This window comes from Watersipora subatra, chromosome 6 (genome assembly GCF_963576615.1).
Source record: "Watersipora subatra chromosome 6, tzWatSuba1.1, whole genome shotgun sequence".
Classification (NCBI taxonomy): Eukaryota; Metazoa; Bryozoa; class Gymnolaemata; order Cheilostomatida; family Watersiporidae; genus Watersipora; species Watersipora subatra.
The window spans coordinates 24,242,877-24,255,107 of NC_088713.1; the positions used below are offsets into that span (position 1 = coordinate 24,242,877).

General features: G+C 32.9%; 1 pseudogene; it reads right to left on the reverse strand.

Moving 5' to 3' along the window:
* Positions 1-12,231, reverse strand: part of LOC137398769 (ATP-binding cassette sub-family F member 1-like) — a 40,337-nt pseudogene that overhangs the window by 5,846 nt on the left and 22,260 nt on the right.

Below are 12,231 nucleotides of genomic sequence, written 5' to 3' on the forward strand. Positions count from 1 at the left end.
AGATTTTCGTAATTATACAGATAACTAAAGTAGAAGCACTGTCTCTGATAGTGACAAAAGTAATAATTTCAAAACAACACCATAGAGCTATTCAATAACGGTTTCAGGCTAATGGTAGTTCCTTGTTTAACACGGTCTTTCTACCTTGAATTAGCCAACACATATACGAAATGCTTCAAATTTATGATGGTAGATGAACTTTGAAAGCAACGCCATAGAAATAATTACTAACCGTCTCAGGCTAATAGTAGTTCCTTGTTTAACGCGGTCTTAATACTCCAACGAATATGCATATAAAACGGTTGCACGTTTTAAGCCAAATGTTATGTTTAGCGAGCCAACTTTTACCCGTTGCATTTACGCTAAATGCAACGGGTGAAAGTTTAGCTCTGCTATGACCCTCTGGTGTAGAACTCCTCATCTTTTTTAACATAGCACCTACGTTAACCTGCATGTTCATTGAAACAGCTATCGCGAGGTAGCTTCAAGAGCACACAACTCCAAATCAGCATCATCACAATGATGGAAACGGCTAAATGGCTAATCCATTTCATTACATTCTAGTCAGGACAGCAAGACAGGACTGCTAGAAGTGCTACTAGCCACAATGACAGCAGTGACAGGACTAAAACAGTCTTATTACTGTTACGCCTGTGATTGGAACCAGTCGAAGGCTGCAAAACAAAGGTCAAACTCAACAAAAAATAATGAATGGATGACTGTACAGCACACTATGAGAGTGTGAAGCCATACAAAGAGGGCTTGGCAGTGACTCGCCGGGAGTTTGGTGGTTAAAAATGGTTCAAATTCAATTAACAAGTTGTGAAAATTATCAGTTTTAAACCAAAAGCCTAGTTAAAGACATAAACTTGAAGCACATCAATTACATAACTTTTTTATCATTAATTTTAATACATCAGTCTTGGCTTTCGAATGAGCCATTGCTTGGCATACTGAGACAGACATTGGTTGGTGTTTATAGGATTTTCCCAGAGCTCTACCACAGAAATGTTCAATGGCATGAACTCAAAAATTGTGACATCACAATTTTCATATGCGGTGTTGCGTGCTCTTACCGCTTATTTTATTGCTTACCGCTTATATTTATCAACTACGATAATGACGCTAGTGTCAGGCAAAAATAGGACAACTTCAGAGAACCGATGAAGATGACAAAGGAATCAGTGTCATTAGTTCTCCATGTACAGATTATTTTATAATGAATAACTCAGATTCCAAGCACCATACTATGTTTTCCCGATGATATTATGCACTAGCCCTCTCATTTTATTGCGTTGTTGAGGTTCGCGACTGAGACTAATTAATTTCAAGCATTGCGTGATCTCTCACGAAAGTGTGATTGACCTATAGTCCTAGGGCCTAGCAACCGCAGGTCACAATTTAATCGATTTGATTTGATTACCTTTATCAATGACAATATATTTATTGAAGCATAATTAATTAACCCAAAACTTGTATTTGTATTGGTCGGGAGTTAGCAGGATCCGCTGGCATTGTTGATTATCTAGAATCTTAGTTTATTACCAGCGCTCTTTGGGTTTAACATCACCGATTATCACAGAAAAGTGCAGCATCAATGGCAGCGAAAGGAATCGACTACCTAAGGCTAAATAATAATTGTGACACCACATTGCGGGAATCACAACCAAGTGTTTTTTTATTGCAGGACATACTTTTGGCACCCTGTTTTTGTGTATTGAATATAGGCTCGTTCGAAAACCAAGTCCCTGATTTATTGAACTATATAATAAAAATATATATGTAATTTATCTGCTTTAAAGGTAATTCACACAATGAGTTCAATTGAGTAATTATTAGAGCAAGAGTTTTGGACGTTTCTAATACAGTAATACCTTAAGACAATGTGATCAGGGACCAAGCTCATAATATGTGCTTGGTCCCTGATCACATCATCTTAAGGTATTACTGTATCAGGCGATGAGCATTTCAGTGGGATGTTCGCATGTTGTGGATGAACTCAAGCCCCTTGATAAAAAATATACAGAACTCTACACCAGAGGTCATAGCTGCACACTTCGGTCTCGTCCTTTCGAAACCGGAACGACTGATTTATGCATGACATTTGCTTGAGCACCATTCACCGGCGTCATTTCTATTTTTCGCAGGCACTAAAAAATTTAAGCGTAACAGAAATCGCTTGACTTGTGGACGTTTGCCGGTTTCATCATGTGGATGAAACAACCTTGCAAATTAACCGCTTCATGGAAACAGTGATAGAAGCTAGTTAACAAAATGACAACTTTTGATAGGATTGAGGAGTTGCCTGAAAGAAGAGGACCTGTCGACAGCCATTGGATACACAGGCAAAGAAGAATGCTGGATGATTGATGGATCTTTGCACTGCTACTGTATGGATCATAAATGTAACGGAGGGACCCAGGCAGTGGCTGACTTTACCCTGCTAACTTTGATCAGCTCAGCTGCACTCTTGTATCTCAGAGTCACATAAGGGAGTCTGAACATACGACCCCTTTTATATTCAAATTTACATAAACTGATCATGACAGCTGCATTCTAGTTCATACTGAAAACAACAAAACAAAAATTATATATTTTCACCACATATTAAAAAGGTTTCTATTATTTGTATGACAGAATTTCCACGATCTCGATCAGTTCCATTTTATGCAAGACACTTGTTTCAATGATTCATTTGTTTCACGTCAAATAAAACAGTAATCATGTTAGGGTAAGCAATCCCTCAAAGATCGAGTGTGATACCTGCTTAGCTTACTTCAAACAGAGGTTGTGCGTGCTTATAAAAGTATTATTGTACAAACAATGTCTCTGTGATCTTGACTGTACATATCTGAGTCTAGTGTCAAGGGAACCTCAATGACTAGAGACATGCCCATGGTAGAGAGTAATTTAGGGTTTGATGATATTCCTGTCACTGTCGATGGCCTTTTTAGGAATTGAACCTTGACCTGTGTTTGGTTCCAGGAGTTTTAAACCATCAGGCTGCCTCTGGAACAATACTATAGCAAAAGTAGTTTGAACAGATTTAATTTATTAAATCAGAAATTAAAATGTTTCGTAAGCAGTTCCATTTTATGCTAGTGGTTTCCGTTTATCTGATACAGTGGAAAGCATCTCTCCACAAATAATTAGTTATTTGGTATAACTCTATTGTCATCTTAATTGGAGAGACAATCTTAGGTGAAACCAATTGAATCCCAAACTGTTGTTTGAGGGACACCGATCTGTTTATCTTATGTTTACACTTTGCGTATCCCTCACAACTTTTAGAGCACTCCGGAAGTTTCAGTCTTAAACTAAGTTCACAAAGATATGTAAAAGCCGAGCCAGTTAGGGTCCGTGTATATGCGCATATGTGGTGATGCAATATTACATCTTAGAAATATTTTATTGTTTTTAAGGTACAACAGACAACGCATGCCTTATGACAAAGGCGTAGGGTGTATGCTGCAGCTTTGGATTCACACATAAGCCATTGATAGAGTAATTAAAATGCCTGTCGCATATCACTGAGAGTAGTATAGTGAGAGCAGATCTACACACACTAGGCGGAGCTTAGGGAGCAGGAAGTGACATCACATCAGGATCTGTTTGATTGACAGTTGGGGGGCGGAGCTAGGCGGTGTTGAGTCATGGTGTGAGTCATGGCGATCTGTGTGATTCGTGGTGCGAGTGAGTAATGGTGTGAGTTGGTTGGTGACGTCGCGGTGGTGGTGTCGGTGGCCGAGTGGTGAGTCGGGCCGCGAGACGATTCGCGGTTGTATTTGGGATTATCGGATTTCGTTGGCGTCCGGTAGAGGTCGCTCTTCCGTGCCGTTTCGGGGATTGACGGAGAGCTCGGTGGCGACGGGTTGACGGACGGTGGCGGATGGATTTCGAGATCGTCGGAGCTTGTATGTATTTTCTTTTTTCCGATCCCGAATGAGAATGATGTGTCTGCGAACGAATATTCATTTTGATTGTAAACTTCATCAATTCTGAAATTATCTATCGCCTCTAAGTCTTCATCAGGATTAAAACTTTTCAGAATTGACGGAGCATGCAATCTGAAGGAATTCAGAGAGAAATTAAAACAAAGATTATAAACTCTGTATATCAAGACAGTAATGAGTTAAGGAAATGATATTATGATTAAATTTTATATAGTTTATTTGATGATATATCATAGGGATTTAAACTTACTATCAATGGATATGTTATTGAATAAAAGTTTTGTATATAAAAATGCTAAAACATAATATAAAAAAGACTATTGAATTTCATTCAATCCCAATTTTCTTCTTCTTTCATTGTCGAATGAGAATGAACTGTCTACAATCAAAACATACATTATTTTTAGTGAGATATAGTAAAAGTAAGACATACAATCAGATTAGATCATTCATTCAAACTAAAAATCAAATATAATGTAATACTTACTGAAGAAGAAGAAGATCCATCCTTTTTCTGAATGGAATCTTCCTGTTGAGATACGGGAGCCTGCAATTGCAATGATTACAGTCAGGATGGTTTACTATATCCTTGCTGAGATAGTAGACTCTACATTCACAATGGACTCCAACTTAAATTGTAAATTTCAATTGCTTTAGTCATCGAATCATAGAATGATATGCAAGATGTAATGCAGACAGAATAGGATATGCAATCAGCTAGAGTAGGACATACAGACAATAAGAAAAACAAATATGTTACATCACATAGTCAGACTAGGACACACAGACAGAGGAGGATATTCAGTTAAAATAATCTGTTTTAATCTGAGTAGGGATATAACATACACTTTGCTAAGATATTGGAGTTTGCAATTGCAATGAATACAATCAGCCTAGAACACATAGTTACTACTCAGAAGAGAAGACTCATTGTATCATTCCTACATAACATCTAGATTGAATTTGTAGTACTTACTGTAAACCGTAATCTTTCGTTGAGATCTTGATAGAACTTTTCACGTAAGAGAAATCGACAAGCTTTTCGCGTCCGAACGCTTATTTCCATTCCATGAGAGCAGTAACCCCATCGCTTCACACATTTATCTACACAATGTAATCGTTCTTGAAATTTCCTTTTTCTGTTGTCTCTGGTACTCATTGTGAAGTTATGAACTGAATTGAAAAGGCATATTCGCTCGAAGGATTTATAACAAGTAGAAGTGTTGTCGCGGTTCAATAATTTTGTGATCTAATGATATATATAAACAGTTTTCGCGAAATTCAATTTCGCGAAAGTTGACTATATAATATATATGTGTAATTTCGCGAAATCCAATTTCGCGAAATTCACTTTCGCGAAATTCAATTTCGCGAAAGTTGACTATATAATATATATGTGTAATTTCGCGAAATCCAATTTCGCGAAATCCAATTTCGCGAAATTCACTTTCGCGAAATTCACTTTCGCGAAAGTTGACTATATAATATATATAATGTGTAATTTCGCGAAATTCAATTTCGCGAAATTCAATTTCGCGAAATTCAATTTCGCGAAAATCTGTATACTATTTTCGCTTCATTAATTCCTTTGGACACACCCATCATTCTTCAATTCACTATATAAGCGTTGCATAATCTGATGGAATATTCTGCCTCATTAACCATCTCTTGATACCTACTTATATTTGAGAATTTGGGTCGATCGAGTGTTGATACCATAAGGCTTGTATGCTTCAGCTAGAATTCTGTTAGCCGGCTACTCGCGATTAAGTTCGTTGAGTGTCGCTGTTTTCAGGGGCTGTTGTGTGGACAAGCGCCTTGGCATTCGACTTGATTGTTTTCCTAGGTTTACCTATGGAATTCTCCTGTTTGGTTTGGCTTAACCATTCCATAACAGTTTCTCGACCAGTAAATAGATGAAGATGATGAACTAGTAAAGGGGCATACATGGATTAATATGTGGATTATTTTGAGGATAGCTCCAACTCAGTGTGAGTATATCAATATATAAAACTTATATCAAAAAGTAAATAATATTCGGTTGTATTTGTTACCAACTTTATTTTGATATAAAGTATATATGTATATTCAATTGTAAAATATAGAAAAAAAATTTATGTCAGATCTTCTAGTAATTTAACAATTTGGGAAGTTCCTTGAATATGTACATTGTCAACACCTTCATTTTCTTCGTTATTAAGACTTTTACTAATTTTTTTTTTTCATTCCAATCATATCTATCTGGTATAGTTTTTCGAACTACATGATCTCGTGTATCTGTTTCAGAAATTTTTAGCATAACTGTTAGAAAATCTTCTATTGAACATCCTCTGCTCCAAAATATTGCAAAGAGAAGACAGTAATCTCCACATGTTGTTGAAATAATTGTTTCCAATGAAACAACCTTGTTGCCAATGACGTGCAACTAAATTTTTGGTTCAACAATTCCATTTCTAATTATTTTTTCAAAAACGGTAAAACCAGACCGTTATCGTCATGACAATAAGAAACACACCGAGTTTGTTCAACGCAAAGAAAAGCGTCAGGAAATTTGTGAGAGTAAGAGTTGCTAAACAATTTTACACCTATCTTGTGGAGAATTTTGTTCTGAATAAGATACATTTAAAAGTAAAAGGATATATGTTTTCATTTTTTGAGATATTGCTTAAATACTAACGGTATATCGGATTTTTTAGAAAATCCGTTTGAATTAACTTGGGCAGAATAATCGTTTGGTCAACAATTAACGTGGTAGCGAAAGAGTTAATATACAAGTGAGCAGTGATTATAAATGTATATATAATAATAAAATGTGAGTAAGATAAAAGCTACTGAAGATACAATAAACAAAGCTAGAATTGTGCTAGTCCATGTTGATATACAAGGGAGCAGTGATTATAAATATATATATATAATAAATCGTGAGTAAGATAAAAGCTACTGAAGATACAATAATCAAAGCAGGATTGTACTAGTCTATGTTGATGTACAAGTGGGCAATGATTATAAATGTATATATAATAATAAAATGAGAGTAAAATAAAAGCTACTGAAGATACAATAAACAAAGCTAGGACTGTACTAGTCCATGTTAATATACAAGTGAGCAGTGATTATAAATATATATATAATAATAAAATGAGAGTGAGTAATGTGAGTATATATTATAATACATTTTATTATTATATATAATTATAATCACTGCTCACTTGTATATTAACATGGACTAGCACAGTCCTAGCTTTGTTCATTGTATCTTCAGTAGCTTTTATCTTACTCACATTTTATTATTATATATACATTTATAATCATTGCTCACTTGTACACCAACATAGACTAGTACAATCCTAGTTTTTGTTTATTGTATCTTCAGTAGCTTTTACCTTACTCACATTTTATTATTATATATATTTATAATCACTGCTCCCTTGTATATCATCATGGACTAGTACAATCCTAGCTTTGATTGTATCTTCAGTAGCTTTTATCTTACTCACATTTTATTATTATATATACATTTATAATCATTGCTCACTTGTATATCAGCATGGCCTAGCACAATCCTAGTTTTGCTTATTGTATCTTTAGTAGATTTTATCTTACTCACATTTTATTATTATATATACATTTATAATCACTGCTCACTTGTATATTAACATGGCCTAGCACAATCCTAACTTTGTTTATTGTATCTTCAGTAGCTTTTATCTTACTCACATTTTATTATATATACATTTAAAATCATTGCTCACTTGTACATCAACAGGGTCTAGCACAATCCTAGCTTTGTTTTATTGTATCTTCAGTATCTTTTATCTTACTCACGTTTTATTATTATATATTCATTTATATTCGCTGCTCACTTGTATATTAACATAGACTAGCACAATCCTAGCTCTGTTTATTGTATCTTCAGTAACTTTTATCTTACTCACATTTTATTATTATATATACATTTATAATCACTGCTCACTTGTATATTAACACGGACTAGCACAATCCTAGCTTTGTTTATTCTATCTTGAGTAGCTTTTATCTTACTCACATTTTATTATTATATATACATTTATAATCACTGCTCACTTGTACATTAACATGGACTAGCACAACCCTAGCTTTTATCTTACTCACATTTTATTATTATATATACATTTATAATCATTGCTCACTTGTATATCAACATGGCCTAGCACAATCCTAGTTTTGCTTATTGTATCTTTAGTAGTTTTTATCTTACTCACATTTTAATATTATATATACATTTATAATCACTGCTCACTTGTATATCAACATGGACTAGCACAATCCTAGCTTTGTTTATTGTATCTTCAGTAGCTTTTATCAATTATTCTAAAGTGCTGTAAAAGATCATCAGGAGTGTTAATAAAGTACTGAGAATAAGTATGTGTACAATTATTATAAAGTGCTGTAAGAGAACATCAGGAGTATTAATAAAGTACAGAGAATAAGTATATGTACAATTATTATAAAGTGCTGTAGGAGATCATCAAGAGTGTTAATAAAGTACAGAGAATAAGTATATGTACAATTATTATAAAGTGCTGTCAGAGATCATCAGGATTGTTAATAAAGTACAGAGAATAAGTATATGTACAATTATTATAAAGTGTAGTAAGAGATCATCAGGAGTGTTATTAAAGTACAGATAATAAGTATATGTACAATTATTATAAAGTTCTGTAAGAGTTCATCAAGAGTGTTAATAAAGTACAGAGAATAAGTATATGTACAATTATTATAAAGTGCTGTAAGAGATCATCAAGAGTGTTAATAAAGTACTGAGAATAAGTATATGTACAATTATTATAAAGTGCTGTAAGAGATCATCAGGTGTGGTAAAAAAGTACAGATAATAAGTATGTGTACAATTATTATAAAGTGTAGTAAAAGACCATCAAGAGTGTTAATAAAATACAGAGAATAAGTATATGTACAATTATTATAAAGTGCTGTAAGAGATCATCAAGAGTGTTAATAAAGTACTGAGAATAAGTATATGTACAATTATTATAAAGTGCTGTAAGAGATCATCAGGTGTGGTAAAAAAGTACAGATAATAAGTATGTGTACAATTATTATAAAGTGTAGTAAAAGACCATCAAGAGAGTTAATAAAATACAGAGAATAAGTATGTGTACAATTATTATAAAGTGTAGTAAGAGATCATCAAGAGTGTTAATAAAGTACAGAGAATAAGTATGTGTATAATTATTCTAAAGTGCTGTAAAAGATCATCAGGAGTGTTAATAAAGTACTGAGAATAAGTATGTGTACAATTATTATAAAGTGTTGTAAGAGAACATCAGGAGTATTAATAAAGTACAGAGAATAAGTATATGTACAATTATTATAAAGTGCTGTAAGAGATCATCAAGATTGTTAATAAAGTACAGAGAATAAGTATATGTACAATTATTATAAAGTGCTGTCAGAGATCATCAGGATTGTTAATAAAGTACAGAGAATAAGTATATGTACAATTATTATAAAGTGTAGTAAGAGATCATCAGGAGTGTTATTAAAGTACAGATAATAAGTATATGTACAAATATTATAAAGTTCTGTAAGAGTTCATCAAGAGTGTTAATAAAGTACAGATATTAAGTATATGTACAATTATTATAAAGTGCTGTAAGAGATCATCAAGAGTGTTAATAAAGTACAGAGAATAAGTATATGTACAATTATTATAAAGTGTTGTAAGAGATCATCAGGTGTGTTAACAAAGTACAGATAATAAGTATATGTACAATTATTATAAAGTGCTGTAAGAGTTCATCAAGAGTGTTAATAAAGTACAGATATTAAGTATATGTACAATTATTATAAAGTGCTGTAAGAGATCATCAAGAGTGTTAATTAAGTACTGAGAATAAGTATATGTACAATTATTATAAAGTGCTGTAAGAGATCATCAGGAGTGTTAATAAAGTACTGAGAATAAGTATATGTACAATTATTATAAAGTGTAGTAAGAGATCATCAAGAGTGTTAATAAAGTACAGAGAATAAGTATATGTACAATTATTATAAAGTGTATTAAGAGATCATCAAGAGTGTTAATAAAGTACAGAGAATAAGTATATGTACAATTATTATAAAGTGCTGTAAGAGATCATCAAGAGTGTTAATAAAGTACAGAGAATAAGTATATGTACAATTATTATAAAGTGCTGTCAGAGATCATCAGGATTGTTAATAAAGTACAGAGAATAAGTATATGTACAATTATTATAAAGTGTAGTGAGAGATCATCAGGAGTGTTATTAAAGTACAGATAATAAGTATATGTACAATTATTATAAAGTTCTGTAAGAGTTCATCAAGAGTGTTAATAAAGTACAGAGAATAAGTATATGTACAATTATTATAAAGTGCTGTAAGAGATCATCAAGAGTGTTAATAAAGTACTGAGAATAAGTATATGTACAATTATTATAAAGTGCTGTAAGAGATCATCAAGTGTGGTAAAAAAGTACAGATAATAAGTATGTGTACAATTATTATAAAGTGTAGTAAAAGACCATCAAGAGTGTTAATAAAATACAGAGAATAAGTATATGTACAATTATTATAAAGTGCTGTAAGAGATCATCAAGAGTGTTAATAAAGTACTGAGAATAAGTATATGTACAATTATTATAAAGTGCTGTAAGAGATCATCAGGTGTGGTAAAAAAGTACAGATAATAAGTATGTGTACAATTATTATAAAGTGTAGTAAAAGACCATCAAGAGTGTTAATAAAATACAGAGAATAAGTATGTGTACAATTATTATAAAGTGTAGTAAGAGATCATCAAGAGTGTTAATAAAGTACAGAGAATAAGTATGTGTACAATTATTCTAAAGTGCTGTAAGAGATCATCAGGAGTATTAATAAAGTACAGAGAATAAGTATATGTACAATTATTATAAAGTGCTGTAAAAGATCATCAAGAGTGTTAATAAAGTACAGAGAATAAGTATATGTACAATTATTATAAAGTGCTGTCAGAGATCATCAGGAGTGTTAATAAAGTACAGATAATAAGTATATGTACATCTAATCTGATTGTATGTCTTACTTTTACTATATCTCACTAAAAATAATGTATGTTTTGATTGTAGACAGTTCATTCTCATTCGACAATGAAAGAAGAAGAAGAAAATTGGGATTGAATGAAATTCAATAGTCTTTTTTATATTATGTTTTAGCATTTTTATATACAAAACTTTTATTCAATAACATATCCATTGATAGTAAGTTTAAATCCCTATGATATATCATCAAATAAACTATATAAAATTTAATCATAATATCATTTCCTTAACTCATTACTGTCTTGATATACAGAGTTTATAATCTTTGTTTAATTTTTCTCTGAATTCCTTCAGATTGCATGCTCCGTCAATTCTGAAAAGTTTTAATCCTGATGAAGACTTAGAGTTCATGTAAATCTTACTTCGATCCAATATCATGAGAGCTGGTGTCAACCATTGAAATGATGAGGGAATGTTATACTTTTGAGGTTCGATGATCGAACATAATACCACACGCTCTCCCTTACGTTCAACGAAGAATTGCAACGCAATCTCACAATTGTCATTTTCTTCAGACTTATTTGCTTGTATTACTTCTAACGAAGCTGGAATATCCAAAACTTTTAGATCAATCCATTTCCATGGTTCTTGCATTTCCTCGGTTTTAAAAACTGTTGCAATAGGTGACGTAATTTTCTCATCTCCTTCCATATAATTTTCCTTGGATTCGAATAACCGCTTTACTACCGAACTTTTTCTTGATGATCTTCGTAATGACGTAGTTCTGTTCAATCTAGACTTGGTTGGTCTTCTATACTCTCTTTGTTTCATATTCAATTGGGAAGTTCTTTCAGAAATAATGTCGATATTCATGCTATTGGAAGTTGACTCCTCAGAAGCTCCAGTAACAATCAACACTAACTAATAATACTTCATCAATTTATACATTATCTTTAAAAAAGTAGTGGAACCATAACAGCGATGGATAATTTCAGAATTTATGAAGTTTACAATCAAAATGAATATTCGTTCGCAGACACATCATTCTCATTCGGGATCGGAAAAAAGAAAATACATACAAGCTCCGACGATCTCGAAATCCATCCGCCACCGTCCATCAACCCGTCGCCTCCGAGCTCTCCGTCAATCCCCGAAACGGCACGGAAGAGCGACCTCTACCGGACGCCAACGAAATCCGATAATCCCAAATACAACCGCGAATCGTCTCGCGGCCC